Below are 12,450 nucleotides of genomic sequence, written 5' to 3'. Positions count from 1 at the left end.
GGGGGGGCAGAGAGGGAGGCTTTGAGGAAAGAAAACATCGTCGGAAACACTGAAGGCTGTCTTGTCTGTATGGTATCTGCAGGGTCGTGGGACCTGTGTTCCGGGGGCCTCTCCTCCCCAAGATGGGATGAATCTGGAGGCTTCCAGGGGTCCTCCCCTCCAACCCTGGGGATCCCGTCAACCCGCGCCCCGGGCTGAGTGGGAAGATCAGAGCGGCTGGGGGCTCAGGCTCTGGAGTCTGGAGGATGCGACCCAGCTTCTGTGTGCTGCCCGGCGGCCGGCCAGGGGACCCTGGAAGAGCCTCGCGTCCCTGCACCCGCGTTTATTTATTTTTCATCTGGAAGGGTGGTTGCAAAGCTCAATAATTTAATACACGTAAGGAGAATATGTTCACGGTCAGGTTGATCGGACCGGCACATAGAGGCAGCCTAGAAGCGGCCACGTGGCACACGGAAAACCCACAGAAATGGGGGCGATGGCAGAGTTTTCGTTAGGAACCACGCAGGCTGGAAGGGTAACGTCCTGCAAGAAAAACTTTGTAAAAGTTTCCAGCCCTGTGAACTTAGAACGCTCTACCCAGTGAAAACGTCGTTCAGATGACAAAGTGGAACCCAGACTTCTTCAGACCTGGAGAAGCTGAAAGAATCTGGCACTGGCCAGCACGGCAAGGAGCAGCAGGGACACGGCAGCAGGTGAGGCTCAGAAGGGCCCGTCCACACTCGGGGACACGCCTGCCACTCACCCTGGAGGGACGGGAAGCAGGTCAGCGTTGCCCGGGGCCGGGGCTGGAAGGACGCACGGCCGCCGAGGGCACGGGGAGACTTTGGGGGGCAACGGACACACTCACCATCTCCGTTACGGTGACGGCTTCACAGGCATATCCGTGTGTGAACACTTAATACACGGCACGATGTAACCAGTTTCCTGTATACGACTGTACCCCAATAATGCTGCTTTAAAGTAACACAGGACAGGGGCGCCTGGGTGGCTCAGGCAGTTAAGCACCTGACTCTTGATCTTGGCCCGGGTCATGATCTCTCGGGTTCGTGAGATCAAGCCCCCTGTCGGCCTCTGCACTGACAGCACGGAGCCCGCTTGGGATTTTCTCTCTCTCTCTCTCTCTGTCTCTGTCTCTTTCTTTCTCTGTTTCCAAATAAATAAATAAAATAAACTTAAAAAAAAAAGAACATGGGACATTGCCGGAATGGACGAATGAGCGTCCCCTCCTTCGTCAGGTCTCCTGACGGCCCGTCCTGCAGGATGAAACCCGAGGCAGGCTGGGGGACTCCCCAGCGCTCTGCAAGGCCCAGGACACAGGCTGGAGCCTGGCCCACCCCCAAGGCCAGCCCCACCCCTGCCCGCCACTCTCTGTTACAGGTGCGCCCCTCGTCCAAGCTCCACCGCCTGGAGGAACCCCCTGGGAATCTCACTCTTACTGGGTTATTTTGGGAAGCTGTTAATGATTCTGTTTGCCTTTCCAATGACCTCAAACGTTCCACTGCCACGGACCCCTCCCCCTGCTGCCATATGCCCGGAGACCCCTCCCTCCTTCCCTCCCTCCCCAGGGCAGGGGGGGCCCCCTCTGCACACCCATCCCAGCGACGCCTCAAATATTGGGAGCGGGCCCTGCGGCCCAGGGGTTAGGGTGTCCCTGCTAAGCCCCTCAGCCAGTCTGGGCATGCTCCCTGCCTCGGTTTACTCTCTTGAGCAGCGGGCGCGATCCCGGCACCGGTTGCGTGGCCGCGGGTCTGCCCCACGTCAGACCAGGCCAGGGAGCTAGAGGTCGGGGGGCCTCAGACTCGCGGCCTGGGGTCGGGGCTCCCAGGGCCTGTCAGACACCATCCCCCAACACTTGCGGGGAAAACGCACACGGCAATTTATTAGCCCAATGCTGTGTCTCCCTTGATTTCTAAACCCGCGTGTATTTATAAAGGAAATTTAATCGGGTTGTTTTTAATTCTCTCACACTTAACTCATCAAAGTGCTATTTGGTAGGAGTGGGAGCCGACGAAGCCCACGCACCCCCGGGACGCCCCGGGGGGACGCTCGCTCCACAGGACTGCCTCCTTCCCCGCATCCCGGGCGCAGTCCCAGGGATGGGGCGCCGGCCCTTCGTGGCCAGCACGAGCTCCTCTGCCCCGTGAGAATCTGGGGAGCTTAGAAACGGGCTCCTGCACCCCAAGTGCAGCCCGAGGCCAGCCTGGCCCCCGGCTGGAGGCGAGGCGGCCTGAGGACACAGGCCGGACGTGGTGGAGCCCCCAGCAGACCGGGCCCAGGCGGCGGGCACCTCTGCCGTCCGCGGATGGCCACCGCTGCGGGGACAGCCCGCTGCCCCGGCCGCCAGCCCCGGAGCCTGCTCTGGGAAGCTTGTCGGAGTTCTGCCTGGCTTGACCCGTCTTCTGCAGAGACAGAGATAGGTCCAGCTGGCCGTGCTGATGGGGAGGGGACAGCAGGGGACACCTATAAATGACGGAGAAAGAGCCACCCTCCCGGAGACAGCAGGCACCAACACGTCCGTCCCACCGAGGCAGCCGCAAAGCTGCCAGAAATGGGGCGTGAAGTGCTCGCAAGGCAGGCGGGGCTCCTGGCGGCTGATGGGCCCGCGGAACCGGGGAACCAGCCCCCGGGACTGGTGTGAGGGCATCGGGACAAGGAGGGCCGGGCAGCCAGACCCCCAGCCGAGCAGCCGAGCGGCCGCGGGAGGGTAGGAGCAGCTCACACAGCCCGTCCCTCCTCCCAGACACCCCTCGGGAATCAGGCCCTATACACACATCCGCAGACTCACAACACTCAACAGGCTCTCTCGACGCGCAGAGCCCAGAGCTCGGGGCACCTGCCTCCCACCCGAGCTGCCCCACCCTCCCCACAATCGGCTGGGACAGCTATGCAATTGTGGGGGGGGGGGGTTCCACCTCCAGAAGCTCCCAGCCCCTTCCACACCCCGGGAGCCTGCCGATCACTCTGTCCACTCCTAGGCTGGCCCCCTGCCTTCCTTGTCCAGCACAAGGGGAGTCGAGTACGTGTGGGAGGCCACGAGTCTCCCCCACCCAACCCACCCTCCCCTCTTCTCCCCTACCCGGGGCCTCTCCTGGGTAGGGCCTGGGGACCCGAGGTCAACTTGGCTTGGTCCTGCCTGGGGGTAGGGTCTCAGTCCAGCGGGGAGATGACCAGTGGCCTGGCAGTCCTGGCCCAGCGTGGCCAGCGCCCGGACGGACAGACCCAGAGGGCTCGGGAGGAAGAGGTCCCCGCATGCACCTGGCGAGGGGTCTGGCAGGGCAAAAAGGAGGCCAGGAGGGGTTGGCGGCTTGGCCGTCCCTGCGATGCGTGCCATCCAGCCAGGCAGTACGTTCCAGGCTGGGCAGCCAACGTGAACAAAGCTGGAGGGGACAGGAGTGTCTCAGGACTAGAAGACAAGCACAGGACCTGGATGATAGGTGTCGCCCTGAGAGAAACAGATGGCCCCTGAGCTGGCGGTGGGGCCTAAGAGGGGTGGGGGCCAGGGGCGGGCTTTGAGAGCTCAGGGGAGCTCGGAGCCCCTCGGAAACCGAGAGCCTTCCAGAGCTTCTGGGTTTGTTATCTGATTTTTCTGACTTAAGGGAGGCCCTTCGGAGGGAAGGCCAGCCCCCAGGTGCTAATCCAAACGGGCTGTGTTCAGCCCTGGGGGCAGTGGAGGCAGCGTCTGACCTGAGGGGCTAGTTGGCGAGGACAGGAAAACCGTCAACCACCCCCAGGGCTGCCCAGATCGCTGGCCCCGTGCCGGTTCAGGTGGGCGTCCAGGCCCCCGGAGCCTTCCTGCCCCAAGACCCAGAGGCTCCTCCCCACGAAAGCAAGGGTCCCAGGTCACCCCAAAAGCCACCCCACCTCGGCCGTTACGCAGCTGGCCTTGATCCAGCCTCCAGGGCCTGTGTCTGGGCCCCTGAGAGGGACGGTGGGCAGCTCCAGCCAGGTCACCCGGCCACTGGGACCCGGTGGGCCGCCGTCCGTGGCCGGCCCGTCCCGAGGGGCGAGGGCGGGAGGTGGCCAAGGAGCCAACAGTCAATGGCCTTTTTATTCCATTTGATTTCACCTCCTCTGAGTGTGGGCCCCTCCCTCCCTAATAGAATTACTCTTATCTGCAAGTGATTTAAACTCTAAGGTTTACTGAAGATTTAAAGAGTGTGAACACAGTTGGAATGTTTTAAACTAACAGTACAAGTTGCATTTTAAGAAAATAATTAACTCCCAGGGGAGGTGTGGGTTTTGGAGCAATGACAGACTTCCAAGGCTGCCTTCCCTATATGGGGTTTCCAAATAATAAAATATCTTTGATTCCCTGCTGATGTCAGACGAGAACCTGTTAGTGAGCAAGCAAACTGTCATTTGTTTTTAAGAGGGCCCATTAGCGTCTTAAAGACGCAGGCCGAGCCCATCGAGGAGGGCGAAGGGTCTGCTTGGAGAATCGCTCACCTGCGGGTCTGTCCCCCCCCCCCCCCGCCGCTCCAGGCCCCCCTGTGGGCGCACAGAGGGCCGTGTCCCCCTCCAGGAGGCCGGGCGATGCCTGGGGAGTCTGGGCGCCCCTCGGGCTGCAGCAGCAGCCCCCCACCTGGGCACAGAGGCAGTGCCCGCCGCCCGGGCCTCCAGGGTCTTCCTGCCGGCGGTGTGGGAGCTTGAGCACCGAGGCCCTCGGGGACCCACACCTGGCTCTGCGCTCGGCCACCGTCCCGCGAGGACGCCGTGGGAGGTGTTTTCATCGTATCTCATTTGCTGCTCGCAAAACCTCCAGGGGGGCGCCTTCCCCGTGTCCCTGATGGCACGAGGCTTAGTGCCGCCGAGGGCCTGACGCTGCTCGGGAACCGGGAAGCCTCGTCTGCGGAGCCCGTCTGGGCTCCCTCGGTGGCCGGTCCCTCCCCGCGCCTGGGGTCAGGTTACAGGTCAGCCGAGTGCGGTCTCAGGGCAGCCGGGGTCTCACGTGGTGGAGGCGGGCTGGACGACTGGGGAGGGGGCCTCCCTGTGCCAACTGCCTCCTGGCCCCGGGGCCCGGTCACTGCTTTTTGCCCCGTATTCCGGCGGCAGCTCACACGGTCCGCCCACCGGCCACGCCCAGGGTCACGGTGCCCGGGATCCGGTGAACGGTGCCCGCCGTGCCAGCTTGGCGTTGGGCTCCGTGCCTCCACCTGGGCGGGGCCACGTGTTGTTGCCACCACTGCTGAAAGCCTGGGTCCCGTCGAGTCTTCCTCTCCGGCTGGGGACGGAGCTCTGTCCACCGCCTCCGACGACAGCCTGGGAGACCCTCCCCCCACACCCGCCACGGTCCCGCCTGTCCCTGGACCACCTCTGGAGGATGCCGTCGAGGGGGGAGGCATTCCAGAGAGCTCTGTGGCCCCCCACGCAGCTCGCGGCGCTCCCCCCCTCGCGGGAGTGGCTCCCGGGGGCACCCGTCTGGAGGGATTCCCCGTCCTCCTGCCCCCACTCCCCACCAAGCCTCCGAAGCGGGCCTGTCCGGCCCTCTGCCAGGGAGGGGGTGGCGGCTCGGAGGTTGACGCTGGCCATTTGTCCGGTGTCCTGACACTTTCCCACAAGCCTCTGCCCCCCTCAGGAATAGCTCTTTCTGGTAATTTACTTGCAAAACATTTGGCCATTAACACCCAAGCAAGAGTGGACGGCAGGTCACGGACGATTAAACTCCCCACACCTGGGTCCCCCGTCGGCCTGGTAACCGCCGGCCGGGGGGGGGGGGGGGGGTAGGTCGGCGAAGGCTGCGTGTGCTGTGTCAGCCGAGCCCCAGGCAAGCGAGGGTCACCCTCCCACCGTCCTCCTCCCGGCCAGCAGAGTGGCCTCATCCCCGCTTCCTGTGGGGAGGACCTCTGGGGTGTGGCGGTGAGGCCTGGCTCAGGTCGGCCTTTCTGGAAGGACGGTGGCCACGGACGCCGAGAGCCTCTGGGAACGGTGGCCATGCAGGCCTGCTTCCCGTGAGCGTGTCCCCTAACGAGGACCCGCACGGCCGAGCTCCCAGCCAGCCCCTGCGAACCCACCTGCTCCCCAGGGTCGATCGCCGCCCGGCTAAATTTGCATGCTTGCTTTACAGGTAAGAGACCTCAGGGGGAGGGATGGGGCGGGGAGCCCGGCCCTGACTTTCCCCTCACTGGGGCTCAGTCCCCAAATGGGTAGGAGGGTCCCCACCCGCCCCCTGGCTGCTCTGCTGGGAGGGGCCGCTCTGCGGGGCCGTGGACAGCACGGTGCTCACCTGGGCAGGAGGTCAGGAGGCCCAGGAACCCACAACTCCAACCCCACCCACCCAGCTGGTGGGTCCAGGTCCCCTGCCGGTCCCAGGAGAGACCCCCTTCCTGTGCGGCCACCTGTGAGCTTTTGTGCTGAGTCTTTGGGGCCTCCCGGGAGGCCTTCATTTCTGGGCATCTGAAGGATGAGTAGGTGCTGATCCGGCCGTGGGGATGAGGGTGTGAGTGCTCCTCTCCGGGCCCCCAGCCCCTCAGTGCTGGGGGCGCACAGGAGGGGAAGGTGGAGGCTCCTGGCGGCTGGGAGCCCTAGACACGTCCTCCCCATGAAGGAGGGGAGCCCAGGCAGCCCCTTCCCAGCCGCACAGCGGTGGCCACGACCGTCCAAAGTCGAGTTCAGTCTCCCATGCGTGGCGGGAGAGACAGGTGCTCTGGGTCCGGCCTGACTCCGAACCGGCACCTCCTACCCCTCAGACCTGCCTCCAAACCAGCCCCACTGGAGACCCCGGCCGCCAGGTTGTGCAAAACAGGGCTTCAGAGACAGGTGCACGAGCAGGTGCGTGTTTGTGTCTGTGTGTCTGCGCAGGGGGCACGGCCTCACGCAGGCACAGACGGGGTGGGGTGCAGAGCCGTAATCGGCACCGCGTGGGGAGGGGCGGGAGGTGGGGGCGGAGCCCTAGAGACGGGGGCCCGGCCTGACGGACACACGGCACCGCGAGCCTGGGACCCCGAGGGATGGGGGTCGTTGGGCACTGAGCGCCCTTTAGGGACCTCCCTCTTCACACGAGCCCTGGAGCGCGGAGCCGTCGAGTGACTGACTCACGGTCACGCAGCTGGGAGGGGCAGACATCATCTCTATCGACCCTCAGCTGAGGCCACACTGCCTTCTGGTGAGGCCAAGGTCGGGCCACCACACCGTGTCCCCCAAACCTTGAACCACCAAGGCTCAGAGACACCCGGGGATGCGAGGACTCACCGGGCAGGCTGCTTTTGGTGGCGGTCCTTGTGCGGCCCCCCGCCCCGTCCTCAGGGAGTTCAGGGTCAAGAGGGCAGGAGTTTCACCCCCAGGAAGGCTTGAGGCCCAGTCGGGCCTACCCCCGGCTGCAGTCTCTGCTGGGAAAGGCCCCACCGGGAGATGGGGAAACCGAGGCTCGGAGAGCCTTCATTAGGACCCTTGTGATCGATTGCAAGTGACAGATTCCAACCCAAACTGGTGCTGCTGGTGCCCGCGGCGGAGGGTGCTGGTGCCATTCAGGCTCCTGGCGCGACTCGTGGGCTCGACTCGGCTCAGGCAGCGAGACGGTGGCCTTCCTGTGACTCCGCCCAGGTCTCAGGCCTGAGGATTTGCCAGGCCTGCGAAACCCAGGGTGCCGCTCAGGTCAAGGCTGTGCCTGGGAGGTGGGGGCCTGGGGCAGACGCTCCTCCTCCCCCTCCTCCCCTTCCCCCTCCTCCCATTCCGCCTCCTCCCACCCTCCTCCTCCTTCCCCCTCCCTCTCCCCCTTCTCCCCTCCTCCTCCTGCCTCCCCCTCCTTCCTCCCTCCTCCTGCTCCCCCTCCTCCTTCTCTCCCTCCTCCTCCTCCCCCCTCCTCCCCCTCTCCCCCCTCCTTCTCCCTCCCTCCTCCCCTCATCCTACTTCTCCCTCCTCCCCTCCCCTTCCCTCCTCCTCTTCCTCACGGGGCTCCTAGGGCCTGTCACCAGACGGGAAAGAATGCCGGGGGAGGTCAAGGTCACACCCTGAAGCCCCAGGCCTTCCAGTCCACAGGCCAGGAGCCTGGCTGAGAACCCTCCTGCCTCCTGCCTCCCCCACCCCCAACCCCCTGGGCGCCAAACAGCCCCGGAGCCAGGAGGAGCCCAATAACAGGGCAGCCGACCAGGGGCAGCTCAGCGGACCACAGGGTGGGCATCTGCCGGCCCAGCGTGGACCCAGCCTCGGGGCCCGGCCAGACAGCGACGCATTGACACGGCCACCTCGGAGAAGGGGCAGAGGTGTGGGGGAGGTCAGGGTCCCAGGCCTCAGTCTGCAGGAAAAGCCCCCCCCCCCCCCCCCCCCGGGGTCCCCCCCCCACACCAAAGGGGTTTATGAAGACCTGTGCAGCGCTATCATTAAGGGATTTAACGACAGCTTTGCCCAATATTGGGGATCTGTTATGTCTCTTATTACACGCTTTAACAAGCACATTTCTCCGAGACGCAGCCCCGCGTGAGGGCCGTCCTCTCCCTCTGCCTCGTGTGACTTTCATTAGAAGGCGTTTCATAAAGCCACGGATCACAGATGCACGCCCAGCCCGCAGCCTTGGCTGGCCGGGGCCTGGTGTCATGGGCTGGGTGGCCGGGGTGTGCCCGCGGGTCTGTCTGCCTGTTTCTGTGGGTGCAGAGAGGAGCCCCTGTACTCAGACCGCACCCCTCCTGACACTCCCGGCCGGGGGCACGACTCAGGCACGGACCCCAGACTGGAGTCGGGCTTCCTGCCCCTTCTGCGACGTGATCCCAGATGAGCCTCGGGCCTCCTGAGCCTCAGCGTCCCCATGTGTGACTTGGGCATCTGAGCAGACAAATGACTTCCAGCATATCTCAGCACTAGGACTCTGTTTGCACGCAAACCATCAAATAGCGGAAAAGCAAATTTAAAAAGGCGGAAATGAAGCTGATTCTGCAGAAACAAATCTCGGCCACCCTGCTCCTTACCCCCAGGAGGCCGCTGGATTGCCACCAAATGCCTGGGGTCTTTGGAGCACAGCTTAGGATGCTGGCTGGTGGCTGAGGACTGTGATGTCCCCAGCTCCAGGGCCTGAGGCCCTAGCATTGCGCTGACCGTGCCCACAGAACGACAGCCCTGCCCTGAGCCACAGCCCTGCAGGCCCAGCCAGCTCGCCCCCCACCCCGGGGCCCCCGGGGCAGGCCACGCACAGGGGCGGCAGGAGGAAGAGTAGGTAATTCCAGAGCCAAGCCCTGACTTCCGACATGCACACCCCTCCCGACGCTGAAATGTGTCTTCTGAGCTCTCTGCTCCGAGCTGCCCTTCCCGGCCCTTGGAGCACGTGCTCAGGCCATCGCCGCGGCCTCAGAAGCTGGTGTATAAAAGCGGAAAGCACAGGCTCCCTGAGGGCAGCTGGAGGCGAGCCGACCTGTAGCTGAGACCAATTCCTGCCAAGAAACTTCCAGACAAGCAAGATGTGCGCTGGGAAGGATCCAGGTGAACAGGCCGATGGTGGACGGGGAGACCCCTGCCCTCTGGTTCCCTGGCCAGAGCCCCCCGGCACACTGACAATGGGTCGCCCAGGCCCAGGATGACTGCAGCCTCCCTCGGGGCTCCCAGAGACCCTCCACGCGGCCAGGCTCCTCCTCCAGCATCCACACACTGATGCCTTCTCCGGACTTCTGGAGCCCCATCTACACCACAATGGCAAGGGGCCAGAGCGGGGTCCGCTGGTCTCTGACTCCCCTGCCCCTAGCAGAGGGCTGGCTCTGAAGAGGTTTGTAAACAGTCAGCTCCAAAGAAGCTCAAAGAAGTCAGTGGTGGGGCCAGGACCAGGGCCGGAGCCGGTGTGGGAAGGGGCGGGTGAGGCCCCTGGCCTCCGGGGGTCAGGATCGGGAGCTCACCGCTTGCTCCCTTATTCTGGAAGGATCCCTGGGTATGAGAACCTTCCCCAAGGTCACCCGGGTCCTCCCTCCCTTTCCCAGACAGATGCCCTCAGGACAGGGACGTGTGGAAGCCGGGACAGAGCAGCGGACGCGGCCCCAGCTGTGACAAGCGCCCCCCACCCCCGTCCCCCCCAGAAACGAGCGAAGGCATAAATAAATAATAAGCCCTGCCGATCGCGCACCGCTTCCCAGATAGGGCTGGGCACGGCCCGGCGATTACGCCCACAATACCTCGCATTCATTACGCCCCTTAAAAACGGTGTGCTGTGTCTGGAAAACAGGAAGTGGCCGTCAGTCTCCCGTGTAAAAGCCATCTGAAGCCCGTGGACCAGGCATGTTCTCAATCAGGAAGCAGGCAGTAAATAAACATTTACGTCCCGCGGCCGCGCGCACCCGCCTGCCCCCAGGCTACAAAGGGGCACGGAGAGCGGAAATTTGTTTAGTCCTATAAAAGCACAGGCCATATATCAATAGATGGTTAAAAATGGAAACGTGGCCGGCTAATGGACGGTATTGATTTTAATAAGCGTTAAGTACATGGAGCTCGCAGATAAGGGCCGCTGGGCCATCCCTCCGCGCTCTGGGAAAGTGACTCATGCGGCGAAAAAAAAAAAAAAAAAATCCTCTTTTCCAAATTGAAACTTTCACCCGGCGTATTGGGGTCTGGGGGAGTGGTTTCCAAATCGGCATCTATCCCGGAATATCGAGCGTGACGCGGGTGATATATGGAAGCGTTTCTGCCGCGAGGTCAAGCACGTCGCGCTCAAAACAGTAGCAGCACGGGCTCGCGGGCGCCTTGGTGGCAGGGCCACGGCCGGGCCCCCGCGGGGCGTCCGAGCGCACCAGCGCCCGCTCCAGGCTGCCGAGACGCCCCCGGGAACCCCGCGTCACCCCATTTGTTCTGCTTCCTCCCACCCGGTCACGCTGGGCTCCCCACCTCCCGGGTGTCCACAGTACCCGGGCCCTGAGAGACGGGGCCGCGGGGCCAGACGTCCACCCAGAGCATCAGGTGCCTGCCTGGGACCAAAGCTCCTACCTCGGAGGAAGTCGCAGCTCCGTGACAATGACCAGACGGCCGTTCTCCAGACGGGAGCTGGTAGCGGCCGGCTGGGGTCAGGCGTGAGGGTCACACTGGTCCCTGGGCCGGGAAAGGCCCGACCAAGTGGCAGAATGTCCTCACAGACATCCACTTGGAATCTTCTGGTAAGTGATTTGTTCTGTCACCCGCTTTCCCGGAGAGTGTTTGGCCTCCAGGCCCCTTACAAATCGTTTCCCTTTGAGTGGAAAACCGGATTCTACCCACATCTCAGCTCCCAAGTGGGTGAGTTGCTCTGATCAAGGATTTCTTCTCCTTTTAACAGACAAGGAGGGAGATTCCTTATCACACTCCACCACTTGGTCCGTCCTGGCAAAGCAGTGAGGGTAGAGCTCACGGTGCAAGACGGGGGACGGGTTCAGAGGGCGGTGGCCCCGAGGGGCAGGTTTTCTCAAACAACTGGAAGCTGGGGGTGCGGACACATTTATAGCAAATGAGGCGATGAGGCGTCAATGTGTGTGCCAAGCCAGGGACCCCCAAGGAGGCATGGGTCAGGCTGCGGGTGCGACGGGGGACAGGAACGTCAACAGTGGCCTGGGGGCTGCTGCGAGGGTCCCGGGCAAGCAACAAAAGACACAGTAGCAAGAAAGACCTATAGGTCGAAAGAGGAGGGCCTGGTGTGGACAGGGGTGTCTTGGGCCACCGTGACAAATACCACAAACTAGAAATCTCTTCTCTCGTAACCCTAGAGGTCAGAAGTCCAAAATCAAGGTGTCGGCAAGGCCCTACTCCCTTCAAAGATGCTAGGGGAGGCTCCCTCTGTCTTTACACAGCGTCTCCTATATGTGCCTCCTCGGTGGGTCTGAATTAATTTCCCTCTTATAAAAACACCAGTCATTGGATTAAGGCCCATCCTAAGCCAGCGTAGCCTCATCGTAATTGGATTACACCTGCAAAGACCCTATTTGCAAGTAAGGCCGCCTTCTTAGCTTCCAGCGGACATGAATTTGGAACGATGCTATTCAACCCGTTACAGGAGGTCAAAGCAGTCTCCGAGGGGGGCGACTCCTTCCATCTTTCATTCCCGAGAAGCACAGTTCCCCTCATCTCTCCGGGGCCCCTCCACTCACTTTGGCCTCTCCAAGCACCTAGCGGCATCTTAGTACAGGCTCAGACCTCCTGTCCTCGAAACATCTTCTTACTCCTCAACTGCAGGTCTGGCTTAATATCCACTCGCCAAAAAGGCCTCCTCCCTGCCACCCTCCAGAACCTCCTGCTCATTTTCCCTATCTCTCTCACCACAGCTTGTCATGGTAGATTAGGTTGCTCCTGTTCCTGCAACACAGGAGCTCCACAAAGGTACGGTCTTACCTGTTTGTTGGCCACCATATACCTGAGTCAACATGGCAGTTGGTAAATGACCACTCGGGAAATAATCAATGAATGAATGTGTATGTGGATGATGGATGGATGGGTGGATGGAAGGAAGGAAGAAAGGATGGGTGGATGGATGGATGGAATGATGGGTGGAAGGAAGGAAGGATGGATGGATGGATGGAT

General features: G+C 62.6%; 1 long non-coding RNA gene across 2 annotated transcripts in view; it reads left to right on the top strand.

The window, feature by feature from the left end:
• The first annotated feature begins 7,883 nt into the window (after nucleotides 1-7,883).
• The window catches only part of LOC121019539 (uncharacterized), a 5,834-nt gene continuing 1,267 nt past the window's right edge, over nucleotides 7,884-12,450 (top strand). Inside the window, exons 1-3 of one of the 2 annotated variants that reach the window (XR_005785658.1) lie at nucleotides 7,884-9,685; nucleotides 9,894-11,057; nucleotides 12,195-12,303. This is a non-coding gene — a long non-coding RNA (uncharacterized LOC121019539). Of the gene's footprint in view, nucleotides 11,058-12,194; nucleotides 12,304-12,450 lie in introns of both variants that reach the window. The other variant, XR_005785654.1, reaches the window with a different exon arrangement.

Source organism: Herpailurus yagouaroundi, unplaced genomic scaffold, assembly GCF_014898765.1.
Source record: "Herpailurus yagouaroundi ecotype Mexico unplaced genomic scaffold, PumYag 77, whole genome shotgun sequence".
Classification (NCBI taxonomy): domain Eukaryota; kingdom Metazoa; phylum Chordata; class Mammalia; order Carnivora; family Felidae; genus Herpailurus; species Herpailurus yagouaroundi.
Note: the sequence above shows the minus strand (reverse complement) of the source record. Positions and strands in the feature narration are given on the sequence as shown.